Below are 20,326 nucleotides of genomic sequence, written 5' to 3'. Positions count from 1 at the left end.
ATGGCCTCTACACTCATGTAGGTGACAGGAGAGGAAAGACAGGGAGTATTAAAACACGTAAACAAAAAGAGTAAGATTATCAAATGTATCAAGAGTGATGGAGGAAAGCAACACAGGCACTTGGGTAGCACTCATTTCCTGTGTCTATTGCTTGGATGTTTCCAATCAAAACAATCATCACCGAAGACCCTGGCACTTAAAATCACACACTTGAGATGAGAGGACAGAAGAGAAACCTTGGTTGACCTGAGGGAAATTCCTCACAGGTGTGTGTGTTGGGGGTGGGGGTGAGGAGAGAAAATTTATCAAGCAACAATTGAAGAAAGTTTCTTTCTCACCGGAAGTGATCATATGTAACAATACTCAAAAACGATCAGCAACTCAGAATACCACCAGTGGCCAGTGGGGACAGATGTGGCAATAGACAAAATCACTCTCTCTTGAGAGAGCTGATTAGTACATAGTCAATACCCAGGCTACTCTCAGACATACTCAGTTTAGAATCCCAACCCTACCACCTAGTGGGCATGTAATCTTTGGACATTGTTTAGTCACTCTGCTAGTCTTTGTCTTTCAAATGCAAATAATGACTATCTGTCTCTTGAAGTTGAAGGAAGAATCAAAGGAGATCATCCATGTCAAGTCTTTAGCATAGTGCCTGCTTTAACCTATAGTTAGAGCTCATTACACGTGACTTGCCATTAATTAATGATGGCTCCATACATCCCACACACCTGTATGTAGTCCTAGCCCTGATCTAATGTCCTGCTGGAGAACAAAACTGCCTTCACCTGGTGCTACTCTAGCTCCGGTCATGGCATGCAGACCCCCAGATAGAATCAGTCTTGGGATACTTTAGATTCCATTCAAATTACTCTTGTTCTAGGTGCTCCTCCCTCGCTGCAGCCAGAGAACAATGGCCAAGAAAAACAAGGTGTTGGATAGTCGGTTTCTGAAAAGCCAAGTGGAGTCTGCACAATATGAAAGGAAGTGCACCACTTCTCCAATCACCATCACTCATTCGGAGCAGACATGCCTCCCTAGGGTGCAATCCAGTCCAGACCGGATCTAAATCTGACTCCTTAGTTGGAAAACCCTGCGAACAGGCTTAATGGGGGAGAACTGCAGATGAGATTTGTGAAAGTAAAAGGAAGAAAAAGTTTTTGCTTCAGTGGACTCAGTCTTTCTTGTGGGTGGTTCTACTAATATGTTATCTTTCCCTCTGCTTATATTATTTCAGCATTGTTCTATGCTCTGGTGTGTTTTGGGACTGATCCAGGGTGTATTGAAAGCTGTTTTCTCAATGTAGTTTCAAAGTGCTCACATAGGGATTGGAACAGAGCAACCCAGAAAGAAACCCAGAACAAATTTACTATTAACAGAATCAACATTGAATCCAAATTATTAAAACTCTCTTTTGGTTTCATAGAATCCTTTTCAGATACTTCAGCAGCATCTCAGAGTGTTAGGGAATGCTGTCAGTTTGTGCTAAGAATATGCATTTCACACTCGGCACAGGGTCACAAAATACTATATAATTATACTTGGCAAAGGACATGCTTCTAAGCTGAGGAGGACTTTTCAGTAAAGAAATAGCTTCTGAGCTGGAAAAAAAGAATAACATGGATATCTAGCAAGAATGAGAATAAAACAGAGACCCTCTGGGCTGTGGTCACTTTAAAAGCAAGACATAAGAAGCAGTACATTTATGTTGGGGCCCAGCAACCCCACACAGAGCCTGGCACATGAAAGTGCTGGTTACGTGAAGGAAGGGCACCACTGAATTTAAATCCCACTACCAAAAGAGATCACAAATACAAAATCCAAGGAGCCAAACACATCTCTTCCATTGTAATTATTACCAGTGCAAATTTAGAAAACAATTTCTTTAAATGTACATAACTCAAACAACAAAAAGACAAACAACCCAGCTTACAAACGGGCAGAGGGCATGAATAGACATTTCTCCAAAGAATACATCCAAATGGTAAAAAAGTCCTTGAGAAGATGTTCAACATCATTAATTATTAGTGAAACTTAAATGAAAAGCTCATTATGACAATACTTCACATGTACTGGATAGCAATAAGAAAGAGAAAAGGAAGTCACCGGGGTTGATATTGGTGTGAAGAAATGGGACACCTTGCGCATTGCTGATGGGAATGTACAATGGTGGAGTTGCAGTGGAAAACAGTTTGGTGGGTCTTCAAAAAGCTAAGCATAGAATTATCACATGGCCAGCAGTTCCACTCCTAGGTATATTGCCAAAAGAATTGAACGCAGGGACTTGAACAAATAGTTTTATGCAAATGTTCACTGCAGAGTGACTCACAATAGCCAAAGGTGGAAACAAACCAAATGTCTATCAACAAATAAATGGACAAACAAGATGTAGTATAAATGTACGACAGAATACTACTCAGCCATAAAAAAGAATAAAATTCTGACACATGCTACAACACAGACAAGCCTTGAAAGCATCATGCTAAGTGAAATAAGATGCGAAACAATAAATACTGAATCCATCTGTGGAAAATCTAGAATAAGTAAATTGATACAGACAGAAGGTAGATTAGAGGTTATCACAGTCTAGGGGAAGAATAAAATGGTAGTAACTATTTAATGGTCACAGAGTTTGAGGTGATAAAAATGTTTTTGAAATAGATAGTGGTGAGGGTTGCATAACATTGTGACTGTAATTAATCTACCAAATTTTACACTTAAAATAATTTAAATGGTATATTATCTGTATTCTACCATAATTGTAAAAAACAATGTAATATACCCCAAATCACTGAATTGTACACTTCAATAAAACTGTTTCTAAAAGATAAATGACTCAAAATCCTTAAAAGAAGTATACACTTTTGAGCACTAATTCTTCTTCTAGGAACCTGTCCCACAGAAATCACCAGGACTACCCACGAAGATATAAAACATAATTCTATCAAAGCATAACTTACAATAGTCAAGCATCAGCAATAAATAATTAGGGATTGATTAGACCAACTGAATAAATTAAGATACAATGTAACCAAGAAATGTATATTCTAAAATAACACTTAAATATGTGGGAAAATGCTTATGATATATATTAAGTTGAAAACGTGGGGCACAAATTATACATCGATATATGTAACAGTTTTTGAAAAAAATAAAATAACCGGAGATTTAATAATAATAGTTAAATTAAGTAAGTAATCAGGTATTATTTTAAGTGCTTTATGTTATAAATCCCCTTAGCCCTCACAAGAATCCCTCAATGAGCCCTGGCCGGTTTGGCTTAGCGGTCTGGAGAGACCGGGGATCGGTTCCCGCTAAGGGCACGTACCTCGGTTGCAGTTTGTCCCCGGCCCTGGTTGCTCGTGCGGGTGGCAGCCACTCGATGTGTCCCTTTCACATCGATGTTTCTCTCTCTTTCTCTCTCTCTCTCCCTCCTGCTCTATCTGAACAAAAAATGAAAAAGCGTCTTCGGGTGAGGATAAAAAAAAAAAGAATCCCCCAATGAAAGAAATATTATTATTCCCATTTTAAAATAAGTGTACATATGTCCAAAAGTTTACTTAAATCCAGAGGAAACTTTCCCATTGTTCTTAAACCAGTAAGGTAAAGAACCAAAATTTAAACCCAAGCAACAAGCTTACAGTTGGATTAAAATTTTAATAGTGGATTACTGGTGAAGGATTAAGAACATTTAAAGTTTTCTTCTTTATATTTCTCTAAGTTTTCTATAATATCTACAAAAAAACATATATTACATTTTATAACACAAAAGTTAAAAATTAAAACAGTTTCAGAGGACCTTTGTCATGGTGTGTTTAGCTCTGGAAATGAGCGAGGGTTAAATTCACTTCCACCTCAATTTCTGCTCCCAGGATATAAAGCAGAATCTGAAAGCTGAGCTCCCGCCCATGAACCACCGAGGACGAATTCCCTCCGGCATTTTTTCCAGGGATAGTCCAACACCTCTTCTTTCAGCTGGCAAAATATGTAAAAGTTACGCTTTTCCAACCAGACATCTGAAATTGTCTAACGTCACATGAGCAAACAAGACCAGGGTCACTGTCTGACTTCCAGTGATGTCTGAGTGACCCCGAAGGGTCAGAGTAAGACAGGTGTCAGTTGCAGTGCTTGCCTTCCCACCGATGACCTTGGTTGAATCCCTTAAGCCTTTTGTCCTGTATGTTTAAAATAGGGAAAGTAATGCTGGCCTGTCAAGCTCACCAATTTGAAGAGGTAAAAGGTTACTGAAAATAGACGGTACTATACAAACAGTATATTTTCATTAATTTTATCATTTTAATTATATTCAGATAGCAAAAAACCGGAAACCAAATATGCATAAATGTGGGCTGAAAACCAGTGATTCAGGAAATGAAAATGGAATGCAGATGAATTGGGAGAGAGAGATCCAAAGGGGTGTCCAGAGGCAGGATATCATGAGGTCTCGCAAGCCATTCTCTAGGACAATGGAGAGTACAGATCTTTACTGCAGAGACAGAACATGATATATTCCAGGTAAAAAACAGAGAAAACCTGGGGCTGGGCAAATATAGGAGAGCTCGGGGCTAAATCCTTATTTGTGCAGGGGGCCTTTAATATCTTGAATATATATTTTCAAGCTTTGGAATTAATCACAAGCAAACTAGCCATTCCATAAGATGTCAAAACGGCATGTTGCGTTACTAAAATACTTAATACACTAGTGATTTTAATGCTCTCAAGTGGGTCACAAAGTTATAACAAAGTTTTAATTAGCAATCAAGCGATAAGAGCACAGAAAGCCTATGTTCTCATTTCCAAGAAAAGTCTCTATTAGAACGATGGGCCGAAGCAATTTTGATACTTTGAAAACCAGTTAACTTCCACTTAATATATATGTGTTTAGATTTTAAACCATGGAAGAATATAACAGTTTATCACACATATCTTCCAAAGGGGTCCACTGAAACTGGATCTCTGTCTTTCCTGTTTTGTGGATGTGGCTTTAAAGTAAGCGCTGAAATACTATATATGAACAATGTTTCAGAATGGTTGTTGCAAAGTGCCATTTTCAATCCAAGCTAGAAGGCATTCCTTTAAAATAGCTTCAGAACTCGGAAACTAAGGAAGTACTGCCCACTTGCTTTAACTTTGTGTTTTATTTTCCTCCCCCAGGTCATCTAATTCCACCACTTCCGACAGCGAGTTTGACGCTGAGCCATCAGTATGTGCAAAGCTAGGAGTCCCCTGGGACGTCCTTTCATAACTTTCAAATTGTTAAAAACTTGCATTGGGGTATTTCTGCAAATTGGAAGATCTATTAGCTCGACTAAAAAAAATCAATAGTTAAGGGGACTCCTTAAAGCAATGCTGATGAGTTTATAGAAGAAAGAGCAACTGCACTTTGTGCGAATATCTTTTAAGAAAAGGAGGAATGGTGTTTCATTATTTCTGAATAAGCTCAATAAAGTAAAACACAATTAGGAGACCAAAAATCATTGCTAACGATTGGCTACAGTTGCCGGGCTAATGGTGCAATTGGAGCTGAAACGTTCAGTCCCAACTCAGGGCAGGCAGTACAATGAAAATTGCTAAGAATGTGCCCTTCAGTTATTGAACAGCAATGTAGACATTTTGTTATCAGCTTAATTGAATAGGAAGCAATGAAGACAGAGAGAAAGGACTGATATTTGATACTCCAAGATTTCCAGAGGAAGCTAAGTCTTCCAGACCTAAGTGTTATTCTATTTTACTATAAATCCTGATCTAAGAAAACTAAGAAGTTGTTTCCTGCAGAGTAGCATCTGGCAACAGAACACCTTCTGTAAGAGCGCTGGGTAATGTTACTGATATATAGCTCAAAAAATACAGCTGAGCACCTGAGAAACTAGACGCTCAATAACCCCCCATCCTTTTAACTGTCAAAACACTATGAGGGTCCATCTACAGCAAAAAAGAAACATATATATATATTAAAGAATCTGCTATAACTCATCTGCCAGAGTGGATGTAACCAATGAGACATGCTAGCCCATAGCAAGATGTGTCTTTTAGTATAAGCCATTAAACCTAAAAGCTAAAGAAAAAAAAAGAAAAAGGAAATGAAAACCCACTAATACATATGCATGTATATCTACCTTAGTATCTGAAACAGACCAAATTAGAACGCTGCACTGTACGAGGTGATGCTTCCTCTGAAAGATATTTTACATTAGTGTAAAATCCAGTAATTGATTTATTTTTTGAAAGCCAGAGCATACTTCAGAAATACTGTCTTTCTTTAGTGACCAAAGGTAGATGGCATTGTTATCAAGACTCACAATTAATCGAATGCAGGTAGACATCAGTTATGTGGAGCAACACTGGTTATAATTGTATCATTTAAAATCTCTCCACTGTGTCCCTGAAAAAGGACAAGTTAAATTTATACTAGTCACCGCTTAGAAGATAGTTATTAGCGCTATAGGAGAGGATGGTCTCTCTCTTAATAGCATTCTATATTCCATATGTTTCCAAGTGATGCTGCTACCTGTTGACATGGTGATTTATTTCTAGCAGTAATCTAAATTCATTATATTGGCAGTAATCTAAAATGAACCATGCTTTGCCTATATTATTATAATAAATTTGGTGAAACAGCACATAAGAAAGTTGGTAAAAGTTCTTCCTCAATCACCAGGCACACAAATGTTAATAAAGTAAATCCCTTCCCCAAAAGAAAGGAGACAGAGTGGGTTCTTTTTATTTTTTGTTTTTATGCCTGTTTTAGTTGAGGTATAATTGACATGTAAAATTATCCACAGAGAAAATCAACAGAAATGTGATGTTTAGTGACTTTCCCCAGAGGTTTTATGAAAATAGTAGTGACCTGAGTGATTGTGAATGCAACAGGCATAAGGAGACAGAAAGAAGTAAGGCACAGTGTCCCCAAGGGGTGGGAATCACAGTAATCAAAGAAAGGTACAAATTAACCATGCAAGGTGATAAAACATTATTTTTGAAGAACATCTTTTGGACACATACATATTATTACAACCTAATAAGAATTAATATTCTGAAGAAAAAATAATTAATAAATAATGGCTTAGCAGGCACTCCTAGAAATGAAAATAATTGCTTGTGAAGGAGTGAGGGCCACACACAGCTCGGAGAGCAGTACTTGAACACGTGGTGTCTCTTTCCACTCCTGTCCCGACCACACTGAAAGGCAATGAACTTGGTTCGTTTTCTTGTGCTTTAGAAGACTTTAAAAGCTACGTTAGCAACTCGGCTGGGTCTCCAGAATATACTATATTGATGGCTCTATTACCTTTTTCTTTGTCTCTATAAGTTCCATTACTGAAAAGGAGAAAGTCCTAATGGAATAGAAATTCCCCAGCAGCTGAAACACAGAGCTGAGCTCGCAGTAAATGCCTTCCTTCTCTCCCACGGGCCACCCCCGGTGCTTTGACCCTCCTTCTCCATTACTGCTCCCACAACTGGTTATCAATAATCTACCCTCAATCCTGTAAGGCAAATTGGAGAGCTAAGCATTCTAGTCAAAGGAAGAAGAAAAAAATCGAATATTCGGCTCCCACCTCCTCTCTCTTCCCCTCAGCCAGGTAAGTCCTGTTTCCCTTCCGTCCATCACCTTCCCTCCCAGCGGGTCACTGACTGAGAGGCCCAGGCACCTGGTAGAAAAAATACCCGAAGCTGCTACAATGTCAGGCTCCCTTTAGAATTACACATCCTCTCTAACTCTTGAAATCCACTAATAGTAAAAGTTTGCAAGGGTCACCATTCCTTTTTATGTCCTTCTCAAAATCATGTGCTGTCTCGTAATTTTGTGAAAATCCAAAGCTGAATGTAACAAATATTCCCAGCCTATATTTACTGTAGAATTTTTAACAATTTATCCCAGATGTTTTTTTTCTGATAGTAAATATTTATTAATAAGTAAAAAATATAAAGCCATTCTCTGCTGGTTTTCCTTTTAATAAAAGGAAAAATGGGTCACTGAATATATACATATATTTAATATATATTAAAGGCAGTATCTATATACAGTATATATAAATAGATGGCAGCATATATGTATTTATTACAAGCAGTCTATATTTCTATCCAGCCGTGGCTGTTTCCGGCATATTTACCCACTCACTCAGTCTTCCTTCCACTTTAGCTCTCCTGCTGAATTTTGTCCCGTCATAATTACACCCTTCACTCCACATCATTACACCACAGGAGAATACTGCTGCCCAGTCTTAATACCAACATTTAATCAGTATTTAGGGCTCAGTGAAGTCCTATCATTTCCTCAAAATTAGCAAAAAAAGAAAATAAGTAGGTATGAATCAATCACTGGTTTAACCATATTCACTTAGTCAGTCTTTGAGCGTCTGCGCCAAGCCCGTTCCTATACTACACTGAGAATACAAAGTGAAAAAGACAAAGTCTGGGCCTCATGAAGTTTATGTTCTGCTGACAGAGAGACAATAAAGGACTGAGTCAACCTATAAAATGCATCCAGGAGTGACCCGTGCTCCAGTGAACGTTGGAGGAGCGGAACAGGGAGGGATGGAGACCCGCAGGCGGCGGCTGGCTGTGTTCCTCCCTGTACTCAAAAAGGCAGCTCCAGAGAGTTATCATTTGAGTATGAGGGCACCTTCCACTCTGGCAAATGCCCTCAAACTTGGCGAGATGCCCTCTATTCACGCTGCTTGGTGGCCTGAGTCTGTATTCAAACAGATGCAGCTTCCAAATCTTAGTTGAACAGGGAAAGGTGGCCCAAAGGCAAACAATCTCTGCCCCTGCCTCAGTATCAGCTGCTTGTGCTCAAAGCTGCCAGCCAGGACTCTGGAGAAACAATGTGACGCCCACGTGATAGAATTGGAGAACGCTTCCTGGGTGAGCAGCCTGGCAGGGCACACTGAGACCCAACAACAAAACTCAGCTTCAGGAATCCAGGCTCAGTGTGACACTAGATTGCGGCAGATAAACCCGCACCCATCCTCCACATCCAGGATGAGCAACCTTCGAGAGAAACACCAGGCAGGCGAAACGTTCTTGAGCAAGTCACTTAAACTTCAGTTCCATCATCTGTAAAACAAGGGCAATAACAGCTACCCCAAAGGGATGTTGAGATGCAGGACTGTGTCATATAACGGATGGGAATCTGGCAGAGTTCCAGTCCCGTAGTAAGAACTATATGGGATATCAGAACTGAGACTGAACAATAACCAGTAATATATAGAAAACCGAAACCTAGGACTTTATATACATACATAAAAGGCAAATATTCCTCAAGCTAGAACCTAATGCTGTGTCCCAGAACCAACACCCCAAGCCCAATTAAGTGAAAGAATCATAAATTCCAACCATATGTGGAAATACATTTCTTTCAAAGTTTTCTTTGCAAGTGTTCAGTTGAGCAAATTTTAATCAACCTTTTACAATTAGATGAAATTCCTTCCTTGATTAATTCTATTTCCTTACTAAACATATAGAGAGATTTTAAATAATTTAATCTTCTGACAGTCCTTTAAAGTAATTCTCTTTACTCCATTTTATTTTTAGAGGAAAGCACCAAGAATGAATTGCTTCCTGAGAAAGTGATAAAATTAGGTTTACAAAATACCCCACCAACTCACATGTCTTTGCTTCATGTCCTGAGTCAGCGGCTATAGTGGGTTGAATAGTGTTCCCCCAAAATTCATGTCCACACAAACCTCAGGAAATAGGTTTGACCTTTGGAAATAGGGTCTTTGCAGATGTGTTTAAGTTAAGGAAGAAGTTAAGGATGAGATCATCCTGGATTTGGGTGGGCCCTGAATCCATTGAGAATGTCCTTATAGAGACAGAAACGGACACACAGAGGCTCCAGGAAGAAGGCCATGTGGAGAGGCCGAGGGGGAACTGATGCAGTCACAAATCAAAGGATGCCTGGAGCTACCAGAAGCTAGATGAGACAAGAAAGTGTTCTCCCCTAGAGCCTTTGGAGGGAGCACGGCCCGGCCGACACCTTGATTTTGGACTTCTGGCCTCCAGAACTGTGAGAGAATACATTTCTGTTGTTTTAAAACACCAAGTTTATGGTAATTCACTGCAGCAGCCACAGGAAAATAATAGAGAGATTTTCTGAAATAGTCACTTCTTTCTCTGCATTATAACGGCCTCTGCCAGCCACAGTTACTCTCACAGAACCAGGATAAGACCAAAGAAGAGAGAGTGTCAGAGGCCCTTTCTGGAACGTTACCCTTTAAAGAGCTGAATGGATTCAACTGTGTTTTCTGGAAGATTCTGTTGCCCTAGTTAGGTACTAAGTGTCTACTACAGAACGAGGGCCAACAGTATCTTAGGCTATTAGTGTAGACACTAACGCGAAACTAACACAAAACAAGATTGGTTCCCATGGGCCATGTTTCCTCCATAAATTTTACTCCAGACAAAAGGAAAAAGGCAGGATCATGACGGCGAGTGTTAGAATGGTGTGGGGAGACGTAGTGGGAAACAATAAACATCGTTTTAAAAAGCTCAAAGAGGAGAATTATCTATATTGAAGCACTCCTGCTCCTGCGGTAATGTTTCTACCTTCCATTTAAAGAGAGATACATTTTCCATGACAGCTCTTAATAGCCTCTCCAGTTATTCACTGAACTTGCCCTCAAAATTACATAGTAATAAAAGAACAGCATTGACTGACTACAGTGAAAAGGCAGGTTTTTAAAAATAAAGTGGCCATTTCATTTCACCCTATATCCAAGATTGTCCAATAAGAGTATTCTGTGTGTCTAAGGATTGAGGAATAGTCACAAGGCATCTTACATCACCATAATGCCATCCGGCTCCTTCATTTATTTACCCATTGAAATGGAGGATATTTCTCTCACTAGAGAAAACACACCCACGGTAGCCCAATGTTTCAATGAGAATAGTGAAATTCTGAGTCTGTTAGGTTGAACCGTAGGAACAGGACAATAGTCAACTCTTTTAACCCACAAAAATGGCAACTACACAAATTACAATCTAATACAAAACTGTACTGTACTTTACTATGCAAACTATAATTATAACACAGAAATTCCCCTTAGAACCCAAATCTGGAAACTAAAAAGCACTCATTAGAAATGTACAACCAGTTTTTAGATGTCTGAGAAGGGTGGAGTAGCCACACTAGGAAACATAAACTGGAAAGTGTGTTCTGAAACATTCTGTTTTCTAGACTGTAGAGTTAAAAATGAATGAATTTGGGACCATGTTCACTTCCTTCCATCCCCACTGCTGCTTCTGCAATTAAGACCCCTAGTCAATCAGCAATTGTCTAACAGTTGCTCCACCTCCTCTTTAAACACCCTTCCAACCCATTTTTTTTTTTCACAGCATAGAACAAATGGATCCAGTCATCCCCTTCTTAAAACCTATCAATGGTTTCCCTTGCCTTTTTACACACTCCAATGTCTTTGCCATGGCTTATGAAACTCTGTGTGATATGACCCCTCGCAACCTCTGCCGTTTCACACCCTTTCCTCCCCTCCCTCCAGCCACACTGTCCGGTGCTCAGTCCCTGGAATGCACCAACCTCAATGCTACCTACCGGGCCTCAGCTCTTTGTATAGCTGGCTCCATTTTCTTCAGATTCCTTTTACATGGTCTCTTGGTCCACTCCCATCAACCAGTAACATTTTTATTTATCATGGAACCCTGTTTATTCCATAATGTTTTTCTCAGTTTATGTGTGTGTATATATATATACATATACATATGTTTCTATATATATATATGTATATACATACACACACACATAAACTGAGAAGAACATTATCTATATGTATATATATGTCTGTATCTATATACATATATAGAGAAATATATATATATATATATATATATATATACACACACATACACACACACACACACACACACACTAGTTTGGCTTACCTGTTTATTTTCTGGGTCTCTCCAGTAAAATGGAGTATCTTTGGAGGCAATGACCATGTCTGTTTCCTTGAAAATGCTAAGTGACTCACACAATGCCTGGCCGAAGGTCAGCACTCAGCAAATATTTTATGAATGAATGAATGATTCAAATTTAGGAAAATAAATGCTAAAAAAGAAAGAGAGTCTGTCTAAACCACAGAAGAGCATCTCATTCTACCCAGGTGGTTTTTCTGCCTGGTGTCATTTGATTGCTCATGGGCATATATATCATCATAGTTCTTCCTCTCTCACTACTCAAAGCTTCAAAAACTCAATAAGAAAACACTAACTAACTTCATATTAAATCTAAAATAATAAGCAGGATTACTGAGACTAGTTCAATGTTTTAAAGAATCATTTTCTTTCATCACTCTATCTCTGTACTATTGTGTTAACCCTATAGTCACACTTCTTTGTGTAAGCAGAGATCATTTTGATGAGTTTCCCCCTTATAATCTCACCTCTAACCCATTAATTCTTTTATGAATTCTTTATAATTGCCATCACATAAAAAAAAAAAAAAAACATTCATCTATCCAATCATGTAACTGATTCTGATTATTGATCAGAATTAATATGTTTTGGTCCTGGTAGGTCAGCTCAATTGGTTAGTGTCATTCCTATATGCCAAGCTGTGGGTTCAATACCCAGTCAAAGCATATATACAACAATCAACCAATGAATGCATAAATAATTGGAGCAACAAATCAATATTTCTCTCTCTCCCTTCTTCTCTCTTTCTCTAAAATCAATCAATAAAAAAGGAATTAATTTGTTTTGCCTTTAAAAATTATTTTTTAAAAAGGTTGTCATAGTCAAATGATAATGGTAAAAATACCTAATATGAAATATCCCCTACATCTCAGACTGAAACATAAGTGGAACCAGGCACCACCCCTTCATATATGCCACCCACCCCCTACCCTTGATCTCATTTAATCTCTAAAGCAAGACCTAACAACTTTTCAAAAATAAATGTGAATAAATATCTCTTGTATATATTTTATATATATTAAGTCTAGAAAGTACTTTGGAGTTCTAAAGCACTATTCACATAAATTAATTTTAATATCAATATTGTCTCTCTTTATCTCAGTTAATAATGTCTGATTTTGAGAAATGTCATAAAATAATTGATAATTTGTGTGGTATTATTCCAGTATTTTATAAGTGAGAGGAAACACCAAACCAAGATACACAATTATTTACCAGCAAGAGTAGAGATTAAATGCAAATACTGTTTCAGTACAAAATAAAAATAACCAAAAAAAGAAAAAGAAAATTGAAAGTGCATTCACATGCCACAATAATAAAAAGTATTCTTGGTCTGTATGATACCTGGGCAAAAATCTATAGGGTCAATAATTTGAGATATTTCTCAAATTAGCATGACTGGGGAAATTTAATTTCCCAGCACTAAACAAAAACAGGTTAAAACACAAATAGGCAATATTTTAATTCAGAAAGGCAATATTAAATTATACATAAATTATGGTGACTAGAGAGGAACAAGAAGCTGGAGACAATTGTTCTTGGTACATTAATAGAAATTTCTTTTTCAGGTTATTTAATTGTCAAGATCTTAGACACCAAATTTGCTGCTGTGATAGCTGGTCTCAGGACAAGCTGGAAAAGCCTACATACCCAAACCCACATTTATGTCAGATACCACCATCTGACCATGGTACCTTTCCATTGATCTGAGATCTAATCTTAAAATCTTTCTCTGCACAGGACTCCAGACAGCAATTATGGATTCATCTGAACTGTTGGAAATATGATACCAACTTTAGTATCAGAGGAATCCCAGAGAAAGAAAGTGTTGGGGCACTATGCAGAGAAGGGGTAAGGGACAAGTGAATGAAAGAAATGTTATATTCAGGAAGGTAGGGACAATGTCTATAGTGTTGAAAAGGAAATGGGATAATCCTGAAGATAAGCTTAGTGTCATTCACCATTTCTTTAGACATAGTTCTAGACATGGAAACTTAATTTGCTCCTAAAAACATGAACTGTATTTCCTCTAATAAAACTAATAGAATGATACAGCAATTTTTAAGATGTACAAATGTACAGAACCTTTTATGTCTTTATAAGATATTACTAGAAAACATAGTTTGAGAAACTTAATGGTTCATAAATTGGATATTTTCCTTTCTTTAGTGCTAGTTAATAAATTATGACAACATAATTGCCAACAATGTTTTCACAGAATCACAGGCTAGGTAACAATCTAGGCATCACCTTATTTTGTGTTGGTAGATTCATTAATCTAAATATAGAAGACACTTACATTGAAGATTATGAAGAGTTACATTAAATCAATAAAATAAAGCTAAAGTCAAATTTTAATTGAAAAGTGATAGAGTCCTAATTTGAAATAAAAATTTAGAAACATTCATATTCAATCAATAATTAGTCACATCATTCATTGAGAAATGAAAAAGAATGGTCCATGATATCACTTCTTAGTATGAACAGATGTGCATACTAATGTCCAGTTAAATTACAGTGCTGGTCAACATCATCGCTAGTAAGGAATTAGTCAAAACATCAATCAGAAGATATTATGATCTTACTTAAACGCTGGAAAGTGAATCTTTTTCTTCCATGTGATTTCTTTAAATAAGGTTTTGAAATATATCCCATACATATTTATCAAAAATATATATTCAATTGACACAAATTAAAATTGGAGTGTATATTTTTGTTTCCATAAAACTAAAGTATTTCAAGTATTTTCACTGAAGAAGATCTAAGAAACTAACACAGTTTAAGTGATTTATTAAGCCCTGGCATAATAACTGGCAAATAGTAAGCACTCAAATGTATGTATCAGTAGGCTGAGTGAATGAATGAAACAAGGCGATAGGATGAGGAAATCCCAGGATTAGAAGTTAGGAGGCCTGCATGCTGGTGCCACTCTTTAATCCCATGGAATGACATTGGAAAAATTAGTGAAACCCACTATGCTTCAATTTCTTCACCTATGAAATTAGGAAAGTGAGCTAGGTGATATAAAAGATCTCTTCCATCACTATGATTTCATGACTTATTACCAGGCAGAAGGAAAATTCCATCTTATAGATACTTTAGTGAAAGATATTACCTATAAACTCCCCTAATCCAAGCAATAAAAACAGTGCTAAATTTTTATGCCAGTAACCTACGTTTTAGCTAATAGTCACACTGGTCCTCTTAAAGAATTGATTATCATAATTTAATGTAGATTATTTCACAATGACTTCTTAAGATTTCTTCCCTTTCTTTGAAAGTATAGAATGTCAAGTTCAAGTCAATGGCATCTTAAACAACTCCACCCTAAATTCTCTTAGTAAAGATACTGCCTTGATCAGTGAAACTCTCAGTTATGATTAAGTAAGATCACAGTGTCCATTATATAGAAAAAACAAGATATCATAAATACTGAAGAATGGAATAAATGGTGACTTCAGGTATACAAGATGAGTCTAGCATTATTTGTCAATATAATTTCCTTTTAATGTGAAATGATTTAAGGCTGATATAAAATTTTAATTTCTCATTATTTTCCTCTTTAAAAAATTCTTTAACATTATCATTAGCATCTCATAAATATAAATCTTAAGACTGACCTACAAGGTACACTTTAAAATTAAGAATTTCCAATAAGTCCAAGATAAAATTTGGATTTCAGACAGTTTAGTAGAATGACAGCTTGTGTGCAAATAAACTTTAGAGATGATCTGGAGTTATCTGGACAAACCCTCTACCTCAGACAAATCAATAAGAAAAGAGGCAGTGACCAATAAATATCTGTTGAATGAATGCATTTATGAGCCAATATTCCATGGAGTACCTTTCATAGAGTCAGTATAAAACATTTATCTACCTTACAAAGATAAGGAATGAGAAAATAAAAAAGAGGAGGATAAATGAAAAGAAAAGTAGAGGCTTATTGTACAGAGGAATAATATCACCAATAATTCCCGGAATGTCATACCCCAGTTCCCCTCCTTGCAACTATAGACAATAAGTGGCTATTTTATTTTTTTCCCAAAATTATCGTGGCTATTAACTGTCCTTAGGGTTGCTACATCTTAGAGAAATTACAATGATCTTTTTAAAGTGTTCAATAAGATTAGTCTAGAAGTCAAGAAGAATTTGATTTACTATTCTCTAGATCTTGGAAAACAAGAAGAATAATTCAGTGAGAAAGAATCTCTTCATGCATCACACTGGGATGTATTCTAGAACATTTATATGACACTATATTTTTTTTTTTATTGATTGATTTTAGAGAGAAGGTGGGAGAGGGAGAGTGAGAGAGAGAGAGAGATTTGTTTTTTCCATTTACTTATATTCTTATATGCACCCTGACCAGGATCAAACCCGCAACCTTGACATATTGGGAGCTCTAACCAACTGACCTACCTGGCCAGGACCATGACCATGACCCTACATATTGGTATCTTTGTGAAAAAAAAAGCACCAGTCTATTCAGAATTAATCCTGTATCCATTTCCCCATTTCCCCAATATCCCAGGTCTTCAATGTACTTCAGGGCTCGGCTGCAAAATTTATGTCTAGATATTTAATGAAACCAGTTTTTATAACTCTCCTGAAATAGATTGTCCTCACAATGTCTTATGCTTCTAATTCAATTAGCTAAAATCATTTCTGTGATTTAAAATTACCCTTTCTCCCATTTTTCTTATCAGCAATTTTTAAGATTAAATTGATAAATAGAGGCAATAAGAGAGAGTCTTTCTCCTAAATACCAAGAGCATAAAGAACATGTAACTGCTCCTTGACAACATTTTTCTACTTAAAAATATCATGGAACATTACCTTACCCCTGCTAGGATACTAGCACAGGGAGACTTGCAATGCTCGTTTTTGAGGAAGACCTTAAGCTGTGAAACTATTCTATACCTGAAAGCAAAATTCCTTGGCTGCTTCTCCAATTATTTAATCCCACTACTTTTAAAAACTATGGCACAATTGTGTTTCATTAATTGTACTGTACACCAAGTTTTCATGGTCTTTGGGCAATATGTGGGATTAATAAAAGTTATACAATTATTTTCCTACTGCTTAAAAAATTGGCAGTATAACAGCATTTTAAATAAGAGCAACTGAACTAAAAAGACAATTCACTTGGATATTCTTTATGGTTTTATGGTATTCCATTATGAGGGATATCTTAACCCATATATTAGGGATAAGTGGCTCAGAAAGACTGGGTCTTAAGTTCTCTGAATTCCAGGGATATATAAGATGAACAATAATGACAATTCAACATGCATATTTTACTTTTTTATTCATTACTCCTGCTTTCTTTGAAAAATGTAATGGTGCATATATAACAAATCTAAATGTATCTGTTGATACACGAACAGAAAACTAGTTACTCATTTTCATCCACCTAGTTATTTAAAGTTCTTAATAAATTTCGATATAGACCAATCCAATATTTTAAGACACACTCAAATAAAACTAGTGACTACTGCACACTTGGGATACTAAAGTAACTCTCAGCCTAGTATTACAGGCATGATCATTTACTCACTGTATATGTAGGGTAAATGGTAAATTATATAGTTACAGTCTATGCTATAATGGGGCTAATAGTCTATCTCAATGTTTCATAGTGCCCTAGGGTACATTTTGGAAATCCATAGGGAACATGTCTACCTTGTAGTAGAATTTCTCTTGAGGACTTACTGTATTATAAAATAGTTTTGTTTTTTCCCCTTATATTAAAGTTGGATGGGTTATTGAATAACCATAGCAACCTTGTAAAAGAAGAACAAGATAGGAGGGATCACATTACCAGATATCAGGTTATACTACAAAGCCACTGTAATCAAAACAGCCTGGTACTAGCACAAGAACAAGCAGATAGATCAATGGAACAGAACAGAGAACCTGGAAATTGACTCAAGACAATATGCTCAATTAATATTTGACAAAGGTGACAAGAGAATGCAGTGGAGTCAAGAGAGTCTCTTCAATAAATGGTGTTGGGAAAATTGGACAGCTACTTACAAAAAAATAAAGCTAGACCACCAACTTACACCATACACAAGAATAAACTCAAAATAGATAAAATACTTAAATGTAACTCCATAGAAATTCTAGAAGAAAATGCAAGCAACAAAATTTCAGACATCATACACAGCAAATTTTCACTGATACAACACCTAAGGCAAAAGAAACAAAGGAGAAAATGAACACATGGGACTATATCAAACTAAACACATGGGACTATATCAAACTAAAAAGCTTCTGTACAGCAAAAGAAACAACCATCAAAATGAAAAGGGAACCCACTATGTAGGAGACCATAATTACCAATGATGTATCAGCTAAGGGGTTAATTTCCAAAATATATAGAGTGCTCATACACCTCAACAAAAGGAAGACAAAGAACCCAATTAAAAAATGGGCAGAGGAGCTAAACAGACACCTCTCCAAACATGACATACAAATGGCCAACAGACATATAAAGAAATGGTCAACGTCACTAATCATCAGAGAGATGCAAATTAAAACAACTATGAGGTATCACCTCACACCTGTCAGAATGGCCACCATTAACAAATCATCAAACAACAAGTGTTGGTAAGGGTGTGGAGAAAAGGGGACTCTAGTACACTGCTGGTGGGAATGCAAACTGGTGTAGCCACTGTGGAAAACACTATGGTGTAACCTCAAAAAGTTAAAAATTGAACTAATATACCCTAAGAAAACTGAAACATCAATCAGAAAGAATATATGTACCCCTAAGTTCATAGCAGCACTATTTACAACAGCTAAGATCTGGAAACAACCCAAGTGTCCATCGGTAGATGAGTGGATAAAAAAGCTGTGGTGCATGAGATGACATGGAGGGACCTGGAGAGTATTATGCTAAGTGAAACAAGCCAAGCAGAGAAAGACAAATATCACATGATCTCACTTATTTGTGGAATATAATGAACCAAACAAACTGATGAACAAAACTAACCCAGAGACATAGAGGTGGGGTACAGGCTGACAAACCTCAGAGAAGGGGGTATTGGGGGGTAAAGAGACAAACCACAAAACTTATATGCATGTATGCAGGACCAATGGACACAGACAACAAAGCTGGGGATGGGGTGGGGGTGGGGGTTGGGAGGAGGGTGTCAATGGAGGAAAAAGGAGAAACATCTGTAACAAAAACAAATTAATAAAAAAATAAGTAAAAAAATAAAGTTGGATGGGTTATATTAATTTTTTAAAATAATATAGATTGGTAAATCATATATCTAAGGATTTCATGTCTATATATTAATAGGGCATTACAAATGTTATGGTTTAGGAGTTAGAATCACAAACTTAGAGAGACAGACACATAAACACATAAAATTACAGTGTTGAAACATACTAAACACTAAAACATCACTATATACAAACTGCCAAAGGAACACAAAATATGGAGTAACTAAGGAGTTAAGAGATGTATTACAGAAAACATAACATTAAAAATGGACTTTGAAAGAACATGGATGGCTCTTGAGAATATCCTGCTAAGCAAAATGAGTCAAATGAAAAAGTCAAGAATCATATCATTTCATTCATATGTGGGATATAAAACTGAAAGCAACAAGTAAGTAAATAAGACAGACAAACAAAAAGTAATAGGCACAGACAGAGTACAGTGGGCACTAGAAGAACAGGGGGTAGGGAGAGTGAAGGGTGGAGAAGGTCGCATGAACAGTGACAGAAGGAGATTTGACTTTTGAGTAGTGGGTACACAATGCAATAAACAAATGATGCATCATAGAAGTGTATACTTGAAACCCCTATAAGTGTATTAACCAATATCACCGTAATAAATTTAATTTTAAAAATGAGAGCTTTGCAAAGTAAGTGAAGATTTCCAACAAGAGAATTGCAAAGGGCAGCCTAGGCAGGGGAAAAACAGCAGAGGCACCGACTTATAGGATAAACATGAAGAGCAAACAACTAAGCCAGAGGATGAAGTTAATTTATTTGGCTGGAGTTAGTGCCTGTATTTTAATTCTAAGACGTTTCATGCTTATCAAGTAGGGAGTGGAAAGCCATCAAATTGCATAATAATTTCTCTAGTCATTTCTAATTTCAAATATATACAATTATATTCAATTTTTTGCCCAGAGAAATAATTATTAGATTCTTGATATTTATATTTTGCTTACTATATTACTTCAAAGGCTTAGTTATTCAGCTACAGGCTTTAAAGTACCTTAAATGTTCAAAGCAAGACCATGATTTTGAATGCAAATAAAAAGGAAATCAGAAAAAGGAATAATGAATTTAAATCTACAGTGTTATTTCAAAAATACGCCTTTGAAATTGCTATTTCACATGAAAACGCAGCCAATTGAAATAAATACAC

General features: G+C 36.6%; 1 protein-coding gene across 2 annotated transcripts in view; it reads right to left on the bottom strand.

Annotated features, from left to right (window-relative positions):
- Positions 1 to 20,326, bottom strand: part of GPC6 (glypican 6) — a 1,055,524-nt gene that overhangs the window by 905,627 nt on the left and 129,571 nt on the right. The gene's annotated exons all lie outside the window — the stretch shown is intronic.

The sequence above is a fragment of the Molossus molossus genome, unplaced genomic scaffold (genome assembly GCF_014108415.1).
Source record: "Molossus molossus isolate mMolMol1 unplaced genomic scaffold, mMolMol1.p scaffold_m16_p_9, whole genome shotgun sequence".
NCBI lineage: Eukaryota > Metazoa > Chordata > Mammalia > Chiroptera > Molossidae > Molossus > Molossus molossus.
Note: the sequence above shows the minus strand (reverse complement) of the source record. Positions and strands in the feature narration are given on the sequence as shown.